The 13,742-nt window shown below is 42.4% G+C and overlaps 1 protein-coding gene across 1 annotated transcript in view; it reads right to left on the minus strand.

Moving 5' to 3' along the window:
- The window catches only part of b3gntl1 (UDP-GlcNAc:betaGal beta-1,3-N-acetylglucosaminyltransferase-like 1), a 338,597-nt gene that overhangs the window by 50,189 nt on the left and 274,666 nt on the right, over nucleotides 1-13,742 (minus strand).

The following is a 13,742-nucleotide window of genomic DNA, read 5'->3' on the forward strand; positions in this document are numbered from 1 at the left end:
CATTACGCATTTAAAAATTCACCTAAAACATTTTTAAATATAATTAATATTAGAGAAAACAAGTAAGTTTTCTGGTTCTCAGTTACACTAAGGATGAACCATCTCCAGGATCTTACCCCAACGTGCTGACCGTGACTAAATATTGGGAACTCCACCATGTTGGTGCTTTGCTACTTGGCTCCATGTGCAGCCCACTGACAGATTCACTGGCATGTTTGGGATTTCCATGTTTGGAGATGCATGTGCTTCAGTCTCAGACTTGTTGTCATGGTCTTGAATAAATGCTAGCAGTAACACAACCACTCACAAATTCCAGGTCAACATTTCTTTTTTTTTGCCTTATTGTCAAATGTTGTGTAATAATTCGCCTTGGGACATTTTATTACATCACACGTGTATGGTGCATTAGTGTTGTTGCCACTTAATTTATTTTTCTTTTTTTTCCCTTAACATATTATTATTTCTGCCTTCCCTCACTGTCAGGCTCAGGCTGATTCAGTTTCCAACTTCAAAACTGAGTATTTGCAGCACCTAAGGTCAACCCAACCTTTAACTGATCATAATGAGCTGGAGGAATGTGTTCATGCCAAATTATAGTGACCTAACGGTGCTGTAGGCAGAGTCAACTTACTCAGCACAGGGCAGGGATCAAAGCTAGGGAATTCCTGGGTGGTATGATTTTATACTTCATAGTATAGCACATTTACTATGCATGCGTATTTTTTTTTCAGCTGCAAACAGCACTTAGAACTTCTATGCAAACATAATGATCTGTTCAGACAGATTTAATATCATAAACTCTCAGTTCACTAAGTGTTTAGATATTCAAGACAAATTCTGCACTGATTAGCTCCCAGTTCAGAGAATCTTTCGATTAGAGCTCAGAGCAGAAACCTGGCATTGCCGCTGTTTTGATTTAATCTGACCGTGTTCTTGTTGAATCAGGTGTTAAGCAATGGGCACTCAGGACTGCTGAATAAATCTTACCATCTGAGTCTTTGAGAGTGTGCACAATTCTTTTATTGTTCTTGCTAACCAGAAAATCTAAGGAAAGTCATAGAAGGGTTAATGCTTCCCCCCATAAAACTTAGATGCCAATAACTGAAAAAGCAATTTTTTCACAAAGCAACTAGGTTATTTTGTGGAGTTTAATTAAATGGAAAAAATTACTTCCCTGCAGATTTTCATAATTCTGCCTCCCAACAGGGGATAATTGAAAAATGCGGCAGAATGGATTCATGCTGTGTTAAAGGAGGTCTATAGAGAGGACACAGAAAGAGCTGGATGCACACGTTTCTGAGTTGGCAAACTCAGTTGTAAGGAGGGAATAAGAGAAAGGGGAGTTGTAACTGGACTCCTGCTATTGAAGTCTGCTTGAATGGGCCACAACCCAATGAGTGTTTTGTGCACCGAGCAGCAGGCAGCTCAAGGAGCAGAACAAAAAGGGCGTTGAACATTTTGCATCATTGCTACTTGAAGTAAAATATCAGCATTATGAAACCAAGGATTACTGCTTGTAGTTTGAATGAAATTAATGCGCACCTCTGAGGCACAATTTTCTTTCTATTGATTTATTGAAGGCGCTAATCTGTTTATTTTAAATGGATTAACATTTCCATTGGAACAATGATCAAAAATATTCAGTTGTGTGGAGATTTGCTAATACTGGAGAAAATATTTCATAGAGTGTGGTATTATTAAATGAACAATCTGAACAAGTTTTGGATGAAGTTCCATATTAATTCATAATAACCTCTATATTTAACTTGTGGAATGTCTTTATCAACAGTTTAAAGAAGGTCTGTTTATGAATCTGGCCCTGAGTATCTGGCAGCTTAGGTTAATGAAGTAGTTTGAAGAGTAGACTTTTTTTAATCTGTTCAAGAGTTTGGTTTGGGTGGAGATTATTACCGAATTTGCTGAGAGTGCTGTGTGCAGTATCTCAGATAACTGCAATGGAAATATTTTGCAACTCCATCTCCTTTCTAGCTGCTCTGCACCATTTGGTCTTGATTAAATGTAATGGCTACATGTGAATAACACGGAGTAAAGACCACTGATCTGGATTCACTGAGAAAAGATCAGTGATTTGGAGGCCACGTCAGTGTGGAAGTATGGCTATCAGTTATCTTTGATGTCTGCAGCACAGCGATGCAAGCTGCCTCTCGGCACCAGAGAACTGGGTTTCATCCTGACCTTGAGTGCTGTCTTTGTGGAATCTGCACATTCTCCCTGTAACTGTGTGGGTTTCCTTTGGAAGTTTCAGTTTCCTCCCAAATCCTAAAGATATGAGAGTCAGTAGATTAATTGGCCTCTGTAAATTGGCCGTACAGTGTAGGCGAGTGGTGAACGTGGGAAGAATAAGAATGGAATTAATGTAAATGGGTGGCTGATAGCCAACACAGACTCAGTGGGCTGAAGGGTCTGTTTCCTTGTTGTATTGCCCTATGACTCTATGAAAGCAGACAGTAACTTATTGTAAGCTCTTCTTGTACCACACACAAAATACTGGAGGAACTCAGCAGGTCTGGCAGTATCTATGGAAATGAATAAACAGTCGACGCTTTGTGCTGAGACCCTTCATCAAGACTGAAAAGGAAGGGGGGACGACGCCAGAATAAATAGCCTCGGGGAGGGGAAGGAGGCTAGCTAGAAAATGATGGGTGAAGCCAAGTGGGTGGGAAAGGTCAAGGGCAGGAGAAGGAGGAAGCTGATAGGAGAGCAGAGACCTCTGATGTCCTCAAAAGGAAGGCTACATTCTGGGAACAGACGCGGTGGAGGCGAAGGATCTGGGAAAAGAGAATAGCATTTTTTACAAGAGATAAAATGGGAAGAGATATGGTCAACAGAACCATGGGAACTGGTAGGTTTATAAAAGATGTCGGTTGACAGTTTGTCCAGCGGTGGAGACAGAGAGATTGAGAAAGAAGAGGGAGTTGTCTGAAATAGACCAAGTGAATTTTGGGGGAGGGTGAAAGTTTGAGGCAAAGTAGATAAAATTGATGAGCTCAGCATGAGTGCATGAAGCAGCACCAATGCAGTCGTCAATGTTGTGGTGGAAGAGTTGGGGAATATTACTGGGGAAGGCTTCGAAAATGGACTATTCTAAGTAGCCAACAAAGAGGCAGACATAGCTGTGGCCCATGCAGGTGTCCATGGCTACCCCTAAAGTCTGCAGAAAGTGAGAGGAACCAAGGGAAAATCTGTTGAGGGTGAGGACCATCTTGGCCAGACAGAGAAGTGATATAGTTGATTGAGAGATATAGTTGGAAAGGGACTTAATCAAGGGGAAGAGAATGGAATTGAGGTATAAGGACATGAGTTCAGTGCGGCAGGAGGAGGCAGAGACAATAGGCAAAACTCTTCTTGTATGGCGCTTGAGAATGAGAGGACTCTGGTCTGAACCTAAAATAGAATAGCCCATGAATCACTCAAGCGCTGTAAGATTGTAGCTCTCATCTGACCTGTCATTGTGTTCCAGGCCAGATAACGCATAAATTATGTATTTTGCTCTTTATAATGGATCCAGGATCATACTGACAACTTAAAAATAATTACAGGAAAAGTATGAAATGCAGAAGTTATACTGCAGAGTGATCACGATTTAAGCTGATGATTCAATACACTATGACTGCAATGACCTGCCTCTGAGTCATATTCATGTGTCAGTCTGAGAAATTTGCATAGCAGACTGTTTTCAACAGCCTTATCACCCATGTCTTTGGGTCTTTATATAGCAAAACACCTTGAGGAACATCTTGTGGAAGATTGCCAAAAATATCTTCATGCAACTACAGACAAGTTCAACAACCACTCATCAAGAAAGGTGAACCCCTTAATGGATATAACAGATTTTGGAAAGGTTCACCACAATTAATCAGTCACAGCATTGACTAACAGAAACACTACACTATTAACATTTGGCTTATGTAACTGTACAATGCTTACTTATCTTAAAAGTTCAGCAATTACACAAAATGATTTCTTGTAGCAAACCATTCAGTGCTTTATTGCTCTATGCTTTCTTACTCAATATAGCATAGAAGGAGGCCATTTGGCCCACCATATCCAGGCTAGCTCCCAGCAGAGCCCTGAGGCATAGGAAAGAGTATTTCCCTACCCACTTTATGAAATTCTATCAGAACTTTTAGAAGTTTCTTCCTTCACTGATGTGACCATTAATGGTGCAAACAACATTTATAGTCTTTAAGAAAGCAGTGGTGCGCTGTGTGTTTTATGAGCCCTTCAGATAGAGGGAGTGTATGATTTTGGCAGAAGCCATTACCTGGGGGAGTTTGTGATGAGCAGCTTACTTGAATTACTGCCATCCCTTTCTTGAAGATACTCCTTTGATGCTTCCAGGAATATGACCAGTGATGATAAAAGAACAACGACATGTTTTAGAGTGAGGATCGTGACAGCAATGCATTCAGTAAGACTGTGGACTTGGAGGTGCTGTTCAAGATGCCTTCAGTATGTGAATGGCAGCAATGCATTTTGTTGATGGTACCTGACTACAGCATGTCAGTGTTGGAGGAAATGTATGTTTAATGCACTTTTGGGAGGGATGATGCTGGAATGGTAAGGGTTCCCAGCCTTTTTTATGTCCTGACCCCTACCATTAACTGAGTGTTCGGTGAAACTACGATCCAGAGGGTTGTTTTTTATCCAAGATGTAATCGAACTTCCTGAGCATCGATGGGTGCAAGTGGAGATTATTCCATCATAAGCATCAATGGTTGAAATGAGTCAGGAGGTGAGCCACTCTCTGTGTACTCACACTGCTATTCCACTTAAATTTCTGCTAAGTGCTGCCTCTACCCAGATTGCTGGTCTTTGGATTTTTATTGATGGCAATTCAATTCAATGTTGAGAGCTGTGTTTAAAGTCTTTCTCGTTCCTCCAGCATATTTTGCTCACCATTGTCTGTTGGCTACTGCTTCTGTTGTTTCGTATGCACCTCATTATGCTTTAGTTGCATCAGTTTGGTATCTCAGTGTGGGTACATCTAATATTTCTCCATGCTCTTTTGCACTCACGAATCAATCAGGATTGGTTCTCTGGCCTGAGAACCTTTTAGGGAGGAATATGTTAGCTCATGAGGTGAAATTCAATTTTGTCAATGAGGTACAGAGGATGGAAATAGGCCTTTTCAACCCAACTTGTCCATGCTGACTATGTTGTCTGGTGAATGAGTCCCATCTGCCCACTTTTAGCCTATAGCGCTCTAAACCTCCTATCTATATATACATACACACACACACACACACACACACACACACACACACACACACACACACACACACACACACACACACACACACACACACACACACACACACACACACACACACACACACACACACACACACACACCACTTTCTCTGGGGCTTTTACATGGTGCTAATGTGCCCGCCTCATCTACTATTTCTGGCAGCTCATTCCTAGCCTTGAACACTGCAGGAGTTTCTCAGGGCGGTGTCATAGATCAGCCAACTTCAGCTGCGTCTGTCCTTTGTAAGGTCAGAAATGAGGATGTTTGTTGATGACTGCGCAACATTCAATTCCATTTGCATGCAGCAGGATCTGGCCAGGTGGAGATTATAGACAGCAAGTAACTTGTTTCTTCACCAATCACAGGCAATGCTGTCTTCAACAAAAGTGGCTAACCACTTAGAGACATAAGAAATAAGAACAACTCGGGGCGGAGCGAAGTGATGATGGTGCTAAACTGCGACTCCTTTGCATCTTCAGAAACAGCTCTATTTCTATCTTTAATATCTCTATTTTTCACTTTCAGGGTTCTTTTGAAGACCCTGACCTGGAGTTACACGCTGACTATAGTTCTTTGCGGGAATGGGACCCGCTCTCAGGGTTTCACAACCGGCCGTTGTTCGGCACGCCAAGGGCTCGGCCTAAGAGTTCGGTTTGCCTTTGGAGGCCTGGGATCTCCGGGCTCTGGACATGGGCAGATCGAAGGTCGGTGTCCCAGACTGGTGTCATGGGGGCTGGAACATCTTTGGCTGTGTGCCTTGAGACTTGAGATCTTTGGGCGCAGAGTTCGAAAAAAGTGACGCAACAGACTTTTAACATTGTAAACCAGCGAGTTGTTTATTATGTCTCCCCTCTTGCTGTGAAAATGGAGGCACCTCTTTCTCCCTTATTAGGAATAGAGGGAAAACCTGTGGTATGTCGAATACTGGGTGAACGCGTAGTCTTTGGGGTAACTGCAAGTCCGTGTCTTTGCTGTTGCCTTGCTCACACTTGAATGCTTGGTGGCGGGTGCCGATGCTTTTTTTTGTCAGTGGGGGGTGGGAGGATTGTTGCTCGTTGCCGCTTATGTGCAGGAGGAAGGGGAGCTGGGGGGGGGGACTTTGGGGTTCTAACATTTCACTGTCATTCATTCTTTGGGGCACTCCTCTGTTTTCGTGGATGGCTGCTAAGAAAAAGCATTTCAGGATGTATATTGTATACACTTCTCTGACATTTAATTGTACCTTTGCAAATCCATGGTCTATCAAGACTAACGGAGCCCTACAAGCATAACAGTGTTTACTTCTTAACTTATGTTGTATATGCACCTTATTATTTGTTAATTTATTTGTGGTAATATTACTTTATGTGCTATGTGAGTGAGTTACATGTACTGTGTTGTGCACCTTTGTCCAAATGTTGTTTCACTTGGTGACATGATGCAGTACATGTGTACAGCTGAAGGACAATAAATGGGAACTTGAGCTTGAATTTAAACTGTGTCATTCCTACCAATATATTCTGTGACTTCCGGCTTATCGGTCTCCCTTTTTAGAATGCTGTGGACACGATCTGTGACATCCCTGACCCTGGCACCTTGGGGGTAACATACCATCCAGATGTCCCTTTCACAGGATAATCTGCACTGGAGGCTTACCCCCTTCGCCCCTCTTGACGGTCTCCCAGTTGCCTGTGTCCTGCACCTTGGGTGTAACTACCTTCCTGTGCCCCTCAGCCCCCCGCGTGATGCGGAGTTCAGCCAGTTCCTGCACACGGTCTGAAAGAAGCTGCAGCTGGGTGCACTTCTTGCAAGTGTAGTCATCAGGGACACCGGTTGTTTCCTTGTCTTCCCACATCCCACAAGAGGAATATTTAACTATCCTGCGTGGCATCCCGCTGCTGTCAATGCACAGGAAGAAAGTGAGAAAGAAATTAAACGAACAAGTCTACCTACAGCCTTCACCTCTCCTTGCCAAAGTGTCTACGAGCCAAAGCCTGAGCTCACACAATGGCTACTCCACTCAAACCTAACTTCTTTTTACTGGCCCTTGTCAAGTGCCTAATTATGCACAATCCACCATCTCCTTGGGAACTGTGGTGTGCAGGATGTTACAGCTGCCTTTCTTGCTTCCTTTGAACTCTCCCTCCAAAGGTCTCCCTCAGAATGCCTCAACTGTTCTTCGTGCTTCTTTTAACCTTTCTCTTCTGCAACACAATCCAACGTCTCCTCGAGAACCGTGGCACGCAGTTTTATATCTTTTTTTTTACATCACAGAACTCTGCTGGGTATTAAGAATGTCAAGTACCGTAGGTCTACTCCACTCGCGAGTTGCTGGCTGGCCACGGAGCTGGGTTTGCCGCGTACCATGCTGCCGCCTGGACACGTCGTGCAGAGGCAGCGCGCAGTCCAACAAACAGTGCAAACGATTGTCTTGGAGGTTTTTATTGTGGTCGTAAGATTCTGTTGGACACTGGTAATGTAGAATACCGCAAGTCTGGTTCAGTGGTTCACTGTAGACCCCGGCGGAGGGGGAGCTGCGTTGCCGCGGTTGCTGTGTGGACCGGGTCCTTGTGCCGCCCAGGAGAGAAGGCAGCGGAGGCAGTGTGGGAGAGAGCAGAAGCTTCTGTGTTTGTGCTAGCATCCGTGCTGGGTTGGGGGCTGGCCTCTCCTGTCGGTACTGCCTTCCCTCTGCAGCTTGCTTGGTGAAAGATATGCTGAGTTGCATTCATCTGCAGCTGCATTAGCATGTGACGAGGCACTAGCGCATGATGAGGAACTGCTGTGTGTGCTCATTCTTGCAAAATCATGACTCCAGGGCTACGTCCCATCCACCATCAATCTGCAGACCATGACTCTCACGGACTTGGGCTACATTATTTACTTGTGACCATGGTATTTTCAGCTATCGGAGCTAAATGCGCTGTGTGTGACAGCTGGCTACTGCGTCTTGCACCTTGGCTGTACTTCATTTGGCTGTGTTCATGTGTATGGCTGAATGACAATTAAACCAGAACTTGAACTTGAAATATAGAAGTTAAAACTTTTAAGTATTCTTGGCTACTTTAGCCAGAGCAAGTTTCATCTTGCTCTGAGGTATCCTTGCTCACTAAAACACAACTCCACTGAAGGTACCGTGATTGGCCTTGAATCTGCACAGCCCTCTGGGATGCAAACAGCTGCGTATCATTTTATTAAAAGAAATGCATTTCTGGATAATATTGCCGTTTATTCCTCCATGACCTATTTGTTGTCCCAAACTACCTTGAAAACGTGTCAAGGTTTAACTGAAGTCTCTTATTAAAGAACTTGTAATATCTAACAATGTGCACATTGATCCAGTTGCAGTGCTGCTACAATTTTGTATCTGACGTTGGTTATGCTACACCCTCATAAATCAAGAGAGAAAATCCAGAAACAACTTAATCAGGGGAAAAAAAAGTATCCTTGGAGGCAAACACCAATAAATCAGACATTGTCTTCTTTCAAAGTGTTTTTTAGATAATCATTAGATAAATGGATGGGTAGATTTACCTCACCTGTAATGATTTTATAAGCAATTATTATTGATCACTGTCGAATTTAAAGGGGATTGTCTTTGATAAGTCAACACTTTAATCTTTGCAAGAGAAATGATATAAGTATAGCACCAGTTAAAATGGATTTTAAAATATCATAAACACTTACACAGTGTATTACTAAGAAGCAATACCCCACTGCAAATAAATTTTTTGTCTAATGCTTTCCTTGACAATAAATCATGTATCGAGAAGGTAAACCAAATTATTGAAAATGAAATGTGGTTTAAAGACAAACTCAGTAATAGTACTAGATTGATGATGAGGAAGCAAACAGCAATACACACAAAATGCTGGTGGAACGCAGCAGGCCAGGCCAGGACTGACGAAGGGTCTCGGCCTGAAACATCGACATTGCTTCTTCCTATAGATGCCGCCCGGCCTGCTGTGTTCCACCAGCATTTTGTGTGTGTTGCTTGAGTTTCCAGCATCTGCAGATTTCCTCGTGTTTGCTAAGCAAACAGCAAGATACTTTTCAGGTTTGTAGTTTGAAGTATTCTAGGCCAAATGTTGAAATGTAAGTTGAAGAAAAAAAATCAAAGGAATGGCTGACCAGGCTAGCACTTTTTTCCTTGGAACGTAAGAAAATGAAGGTTTTAAAATTATAAGGGGCATAGATAACGTGAATGGTAAAAGTCTTTTCCCTAGGGTAGAGAATGCCAAAACAAGGGGGCATATATGTATATAGGGTGAAGAGGAAAGGTTTAAAAGGGACTTTTTCACTCAGAAGGTGAATGTCTGCTGTATACATTCTCTGATATTTAATTAAACAATTTGAACCATTTGAATATATGGAAGAGTATTGAAGCGGCAGGGCCCGGGTCCGAGGGCAAGGAACGACACAAGGTTAGGCCGATTTCAGCGCCAGGCCTGGTTGAAAAGGTCAGGGTATCAGGGCTGGAGGTGAGGGTCAGGCCAGTTCAGCTTGCTGCTCCAGGGTTCACTCGTCTCTGTACTGAACTGAGGCTGGGGCCTGCAACTAACTTCTGAATCTGCTGGGCTGTGGACCCGCTTTTGTCAACTTCAATTCTGAATGCTACTTGCTTTCTTTTATTGTTTACATTACTTTGTTTTTGTTTCACTCCGGTGTCTGACATTTTTCCTTTGTTTTAATGGATTCCATTGGGGTTTCTTTGCTTGGTGGCTGCCTGTAAGGAGGCAAATCTCGAGGTTGTATAAAAAAATATACTTTGATAATTATCCACGAGGGATTGGTTCCGGGACCCCTCACGGATACCAAAAAACGCAGATGCTCAAGTCCCTTATTCAACCTGTCTCAGCGCGATGGACATTAGGACCCAGTGGCAGAGTTCTGAATCCGCAGTGTTTCTGTTCACGAAAATAATCACGATCACTATTGAAAATAAAGTGGAAATAATAAAGCGACCAGAAAGAGGTGAAACACCATCGGTCATTGAAAAAGCGTTAGGCTACAGTCGGTCAACGATCGGAACAATGTTAAAGGATAAAGTGAGAAAGGCCCTGCCCTGATGAAAGCTACAATTAATACTAAGCAACACAGTGGTTTAATTATTGGGTTTTGGGGTTTTGGGTTTTTGATCCTCCACATCAACCCGGCACGGAAGGAGAGCGCGCTCGGAAGTGGTCTGTCACTGGATTGAACTTGGGAACTTCCCGAGCCCTGCGCTAAAACATATGTTCTTAAGTGTTTTATATGCATAGAAAGGTAAAATATATACTATATACTAAGACAAACGTTTGACTAACTGACACTAAATAATACCGGATGTACCTGTTCCGACTTACTTAGTAAGAGAACTTCCGATTTTTTTTCAATCCCGATCCATTGTAACCTACGCACATCCTCCCGTATACTTTAAATCATCTCTAGATTACTTACAATACCTCATACAATGTAAATGCTATGTAAAATAGTTGTTATACTGCATTGTTTAGGGAATAATGAAAAGAAAAAACAGTCTGTATGTGCTCGAACAACAAGTGCTGGAAGAGCACTTCCGGGTTTTCGCGATTCGCGGTTGGTTGAGTTCACGCATGTGGAACTCGCGGATAAGGAGGGCCGACTGTACTTTGAAGTTTGAGCAAGCTGTAGGGAAAGTGGTTGAGGTTGGTAGAATAGTATAATTTAAGAAGCACTTGGACAGGTACACGGAAGGCTAGGCTTAGAGGGATACAGGCCAAAGGTGGGAAATTGGGACTAGCTGGGAGGGCATTATGGTCAGTATAGATTTGTTGGGCCAAAGGGTCTGTATTCACGCCAAACTGTGCGATGACTTTGACTCTATCATTCTGTCAAAACTGCTACAGCAATGTTGTGATACAGTTCCTTCAGATTCAATGTGATTTTGGCAGGTGGTAGGCTCCTGTTGAACAATGCCTATTGTACATGAAACAATAGTAACAACCAAGCTCCCAAGTCATAGACGATCAACTAAAATCTTAAAATAATGTGGAAAGGGCTGTATTTATTGTTGATCTCCAGTTGCCTTGTGATGGTAATAGGAAATCACCTTCATCAGCAGATGCAGCCATTGTCATAGCAACATATATACAATTAAGTCATTGGCTAATTGATCTAAGGTTATGTAAAGGGCATAATGAGTAACAATAATAAGATTTTCTTGCCTGAAGAATATTAATCAAACAGATAGCTCTAAAAGCAATTGAGTACTTTCGTCATCTACCTGTTTTCTACTTCAGATTTATTACACTACTTGAGTTTAAATTCTACCGCCACCTGAAATATAAATTCATGCCTCTGGTTTAGAGTCCAGACCTCAGCATTATTAAATTTGAACCATAATAGCTCTTCTCCCACAATGTGTATAAAATTATATATTTACATATTAATCATGAATTAATTAACTGAAAACAAGTTCTCTCTGTTACTGTCCATAGATTCCTTTCAGTTGGACTTGTGTTTAATGACTACTCGTTTTTGGCACTTATTCTTAATCACTTTAATATTGCTGAAAATATAAAGAGAATATAAGTCATAGCTAATTAAAATTTGATGAGTGAGAATTGTTCAGAGACTCACCTGCCCCAGGGGATGACTCCAATCAGTCGATTCTTTTTTTAGGTGTGTGTCACCTCCTAAAATAATGCAATTTTCTTTTTGTAGTTGAATTACTATTGCTTTTGTGGCAGGTGACTACAATCCTCCATCTCGTGTAACAGTTGAACACTATTATCCGTCTACAGGTCAGCCACTAACAGGAAGCCACAAAGGGAAACCCAAGTATCTATGTAATATTTTCTGTATTATCATTACTAAAATAACTCAATTTTTTTAAATATAAAAGCTGTAGACCTATAATGGTGGCAGGCACATTGCAGTGGGTCCAGGTCCTTTACGCAGAAATTAATTCTACCAATGATCAACCTCTCAACGCAATTGATCAGAGTAGACAGTCCTTGAGGCACCTCACCCTACTCTTAGTTGGCACCAGTATGATTGATACCCTTTTGAAGCAGGCAGGAACCTCTAACTGCAGCAATAAGACATTGAAGATGTTCTTGAATACTGCCACCAGCTGGTTGACACAGCGTCCTATCCGGTCCGCACCTTGCGACAGTTCACCCACTTGAAAGATGGCCTTTGAAACAGATATCACCGGGGCTACCAGAGGGATTCGCACAGGCGTAGCTTGATTGTCTCTTTCAAAGCGTGCATAAAAGGTGTTGAGCTCATCTGGGAGTGAAGCATCACAACCATTTATGATGTCGGGTTTTGCTCAATGAGTAATAGTCTGAACTTCGTTCTTATGAATTGGTTTAGAACAATGCAAGTGAAGTACCTAGAGCCAGATCTGAAAAGGAGGAAAGGTTTCGGAGCAGGCATGTGGTTAACAACTGGATCGCTTCACTACCTGATTGAAAATGGGTAGGGTGCATCCTTGCGGTGCTGTTACAGCTTAAATTTCAAGTCCAAACAATTAAAAATGGAATTTAGTTCAAAACAGATCAAGGCCCATTTTTGGCAAAGTCAAATCTTAAACCATTTACAATGGTAGCATTCAAGAAGATTTTTAAGCCATATATTGTGAATGCAATTTAAAAATGCTGGTAATACTCAGCAGTTCAGGCGGCATTTGTGGGGAGTGAAAGGTCATTAACCCAAAACTTTAACTTAGTTCCCCGCTCTACAGTTTCCACTTGAACTATTGAACATTTCCAGTGCTTTCTGCTTTTATTTCAGATTTGCAACATCTGCAGTCTTTTAATTCTAAATACGCATTGCATTACCTTTTTGCAGATTTGACATGTAACTTTTACAGTCAAGCACTCCCCAGATGGGATGAGAAAAAAACCTAACTGGAGGATCATTCTTAACTTACATGAAAATTTCGTTAATCCAGCACTCTTGAGGCCTGGTAGTGCCAAACTGATAGCTTTTCCAGACTATGAAAACACCAACACACGTCTAATTCTTTATTGAGATACAGCTTGGAATAGGCCCGGTGGCCCTTTGAGCCATATCGCCCAGCAATCCCCTGAGTTAATCCTAGTCTGATCACAGGACAGCTTACAATGACCAATTAACCTACCAACTAGTACGTCTTTGGATTGTGGGACTGTGGTGAACTACATATACCTGTCTGGACACGCCCCCTGCTGACTGCTCCTGTGGCTCCTCCCACAGACCCCTGTATAAAGGCGATTGAGGCCTGAGCCCGGCCTCTCTGTCTCCAGGATGTAGTATGGTGGTCAACCACTGCTTGTTCCTTCTTCCAGTCAATAAAAGCCGATATCTCGCCTTTACGTCTCAGAGAGAGTTATTGATGGTGCATCAGGGAGGAAACCGGAGCACCCGGAGGAATGGGGACAATGTACGAACTCCTTACAGGCAGCGAAGGGAATTGAACCAGGGTTGTTGGTACTGTAACCATTACCTTATCGTGCTGCCAATTCAGAAGTGTTGAGATGAT

This window comes from Hemitrygon akajei, chromosome 22, assembly GCF_048418815.1.
Source record: "Hemitrygon akajei chromosome 22, sHemAka1.3, whole genome shotgun sequence".
NCBI lineage: Eukaryota > Metazoa > Chordata > Chondrichthyes > Myliobatiformes > Dasyatidae > Hemitrygon > Hemitrygon akajei.